Here is a 4,594-nt window from a genome sequence, read left to right as displayed (position 1 = left end):
TATACTTATTGTTATTTCATAATTTTCTATAGATAATGATATTTTCTAAATATGTAGTTTGCATTATAATTTTAAGCCATTCATAATAGGTACTGATAACCTATTTGTAAGTACTTAATGATATAATTACATAGATATTCGATGAATATTGATTTATAAGTTACTAGAGCAATATTATATTATATATCCGGTGATTTTTTTCAAAATTTATTCAATCTAGGTAGATAGATACTATATAAGAGTATAACTAATAGAAAAATTAATTTCTTATGATATAACTATATAGTTATTATAATTTATTAATAAACTTTCAAATATCCTTAAAAAAAAGAGGCTGATGCTTTACATCGTCTCTGCTCAAAATTGTTTTTTTGTAAATACAATGGTTTATCTTTATTATTGAACTCAAATTTAACAGAATCGCATTAAAGTTAACTACTCAATAACGAAATACACTCGAAGTATACTATATATACATTATAGTGTTATATTGTATAGTATTCTTTTTTTATTTTAAATAATTATTAATATATTCAAACGTCAAACGCTAATTAATAATTATTATAAAATGTGTATAATTTCGAATGTACCTACTAAATATGTAGGTATATTAATGTATATAAAAAATAAATTAAAATTCAATGTCAGATTCTATTTCTAAAACGACTTTATAAATTAGTTATATCACTACTATAAATTCATTTTTATGTTAATAGTGTGATACGTTTAACTTTGTTTGTCGAAAAAATACATAATTTTCTATATTAATAAAAAGCAATGTTTATATAATAAACGATTTATAGCTAAGCCTACCGTACTCGTGGTCCTGAAAAAAACTGTGCAGTTTACGGTTAACGGAGTTTTAGAAGGTGTAGGTACCTACGTCTAAATCCATGAACATTAAATTTATCATAAGAAGCATCGTGCAGTATAAACTTGCATTTTATTTAAATATTAAATCATGATTTAAAACTATTTTTTTTACATATATTTTAAAAACCTTTAATTAAAACTATGATTGTTCTAAAATTATATATACAATTTACATATAGATTAATTCATAGGTAATATTGAAACATATATACAGGAAATATTTGACATTTATATTATGAGCTATCTCCTAATGAGACCAATTAAATAAATATAAACAGAAAATTATATTAAAATGTGATTTGATATAATTAAGCAAAAGTAATGAGATAACGAACATAGATACTACATAGAAGACTATGGTAAAAATGTTTTTGTAGAACCTACCTCAGTAAGGAAATATATTAATGGTCCGATTATAGAATTTAAATTGGTAATAAATTTAAAACTGTTATTAATTATTTTGAATCAATACTGAATATCAGTACTTACCAAGACAATGTGAATAGATTTATGGTATAAATAACTTATAAACAGTGACCGTCTGCTTATATATTTTGCGATTGTTCAATATTTTGAAAATATTATTAACATAATCAGGGGCGTGCCCAGGATTTCTTTTTGGAGATGGTTTAATTTAACCTTAAAGTTAAACTTCAATACTTAGAACAATATATCATTCAAATAAATGTAAGTATATACTGTATTAATAAAAAAAAATTTAATTAAAATTTGTTTAGTCAAAAATAAAATTAAAATTAATAAATTAGTTACCTATAAAATAAAGTCTACGAATATAAAGTACGCAGAAATGTACTAAAGAGAATAAAACCCAAAGATCGTCAAATATTGTATTATTTTTTATTAATTATTATATTATCGGATTTTCCCATAATATTATGTTAATGTATATTTTTTATTTTATAAATATCATTAAGTTGAAAAAAATAAGCCAGTCAATTTGGGGGTGGTTTGAACCCCCAAACCACCTCTTCGGCACGCCCCTGAACATAATATATATTCGATTCACTGTTTTTTTAATTTTAGATAAAAGTAACAGTATCATTATATCGATTATATTATTATAGAATGCGGAAACGGATTTCGAATAAATCCGTACTTATTGCTTTACAATTTGAAATAATTTTTAAGCTATGACATTAGTATAATTGTGATTTATGATTTTTTAAAATAAAAAGTAGGTCGGTATAGTAGATTTCTGAATTCGAGTGTACCTTGTCATTAAATAAGTTACTATTATGAATGTATGAATGTGCTAGCCTTTATTTCTAAAAATATAGTATTATCATTTAGTAATTATTACAATTTATCACTAGATATTAAAATTTTAATGTTATTAATTTATACATTTTAAGTAAAGTACTCGTAATATTTCGTACTGTTAATAGTGTAAATGTTGTTTATATAACATTTTAAGTCTACAAAATATTTTCATGGTTTTGCGAATTTTATTAAAATTTGTATTTTAAAAGTTAAATTTGTATAATCTAAATTATTGTCTCTTAAGAAAATTTCATCACTAAAAATTAAAATAAAACTGAATAAAATAGAAAATTTAAAAATAATTAATTATAAAGATCAATTTTTAAGCAAATATATTCATACTTAGAAAATATACAAAAATATAGAAATGTTTTGAAGCAATGAAGTACCCATCAGTAATTAGTATACAATACTGAATATGCAAATAAACGTACTTGTGTTAGTAACTATATATTTGAATTAATTTAAATATAAAGAAAAAAAAATATTTGAAAAATACTATAATTTAATACATTAATAAGAAAAAATTAACATTTTTTGATGAATACTTTTATAATATTTAAAAAAATACCCGCAAGACATCGAAAGAATAAATTTTATCAAGAATTTATTTAAAATATAAATTTAGTTGAAACCTTTATAAACTCAATGATTATGTGCTGATATTAATTACTTGTTGACTAATGGTCGACGTAATAACATATTCTTTATAGCACTTCACGCTGTTCACATACCTATAATAAAGACAATAATATTATATAACTGTATGGCCGCATGTAGGGGGGAGGGTTAGGTTCAAACTAGAAAACAAATTCTCGTAGTACGATGATGTATTCAAACAAGAACGCATTTATTGCGTGTATAGAATATTCTGCAATATACACGTCAAAATAATATGAAAAATAAGCAATTTGAATGATAATTACACAGCGAATATTGCCAAAAAATAAATATGAAATAAAAAATGTATGATCATTTAAAAAAATTATAATCTTTAAAAAATGATAAATCGTACGTAAAAAACAAAATATGTTTTATAACAACTTTAAATTATGTATAAAACTAGAAACGTTGATATACATTGTAACGGCACAAGATATTGTATGTTTACTGTTAAAAAATCGTCCTAATTGAAATATTGGCAAGCAGACCGTCATGCTTTCATGTCGTTTACTATTATTGGTTAGGTTAAGTTTATTATATTCACATAAAATAATACATCGTTATTATCTAGTTATTTTTATTTCCTATTTCGTTATAATTTTTCTTTGACATAGTATGGACAATCCGTCTATACATACTCGTGCAGTCGTGTAGGTACTTATCGTATAATTGTATAATAAGCGCAGTAGAGTTGCAATAGTTGCACGGTACGCAATGTGTCTACGGTACGATTTATTTCTATTTTTTATAAACAATCACAGACCACAGTGTACCTACGTCCTACACTGTAATATAAAATAAGACAACGCATTAGAAATTGTCCGGTCAAATACACCGTGTATGATGTGGACCGGTTTGCTGATTGTCCGGGATCATATTAATAAAATGATGTAGAGCGATCTAGTCGAATTGCGTTGTCTGATCGTCTGCAAGTCCGTGTGTATTTGGTTTCATCGAAGTTCGTCTCGTAAACTGCAATGCAAAAACCGTCGTCCGCGTGCGGCTCCAGTCGAGGCTTAAGAGCTATAATAATAGCCACATTAGCGCTGAGTCGTGTCAACATAATATATTGGACTTCCTGCTGCTCCAGAACACAAGGATTTCGGGGGCGTAATTAGATGCATTTTTAAAAACGATAATTTAAATTTTTGAAATAATTCTTGTGGTGAATGTACACTCTAGTATACGTACACTGTTGTAAAAATTATTGACAAAATCGTTATTAATTATTTACACAATTCAAGGTGAATGTTTTTTGAATATGTATTTTTTTTTATCAGCACGTCATCATTATTCGTTTATCATACAAGAAATATGTATTTACAGTTTTATGATATTGGTTTAGGTCAGGGGTTCTTAGCCTTTGTTGCATCATAGATTTCTTAACAGTGTAAAATTACCCACTCCGCAAAAAAAAAAAAATTTTAAATTTAATATTTGATTGTTTATTTTAAAAGTATTATTTAACGAGTATAATTCGTAATAACCACTTACACACTTTTTTTATGAAATTAAATATGCACAAACATCAATAATTTTTTTAATAAAATCTATTCCAGAGACCACCGAAGAACAGTATACGGATCCGGGACCCCCTAGGGGTTCATGCGGACCACCGAGCACCGGCTAAGAATCCCAAAATTAGGTTAATGTGCTTAAACGTTTCAATTCAGTTAACGAACAACTATAATCAAGTTTATACAACTCCTTAATTAACTATGATCAACCTTTAAATCTTAATGAAACATAAGAATGTTAGATAAATATGAAATATGAA

Source organism: Melanaphis sacchari, unplaced genomic scaffold, assembly GCF_002803265.2.
Source record: "Melanaphis sacchari strain LSU unplaced genomic scaffold, SCAv2.0 Contig55_pilon_pilon, whole genome shotgun sequence".
Taxonomy (NCBI): Eukaryota; Metazoa; Arthropoda; class Insecta; order Hemiptera; family Aphididae; genus Melanaphis; species Melanaphis sacchari.
This window is presented reverse-complemented; position numbering follows the sequence as displayed.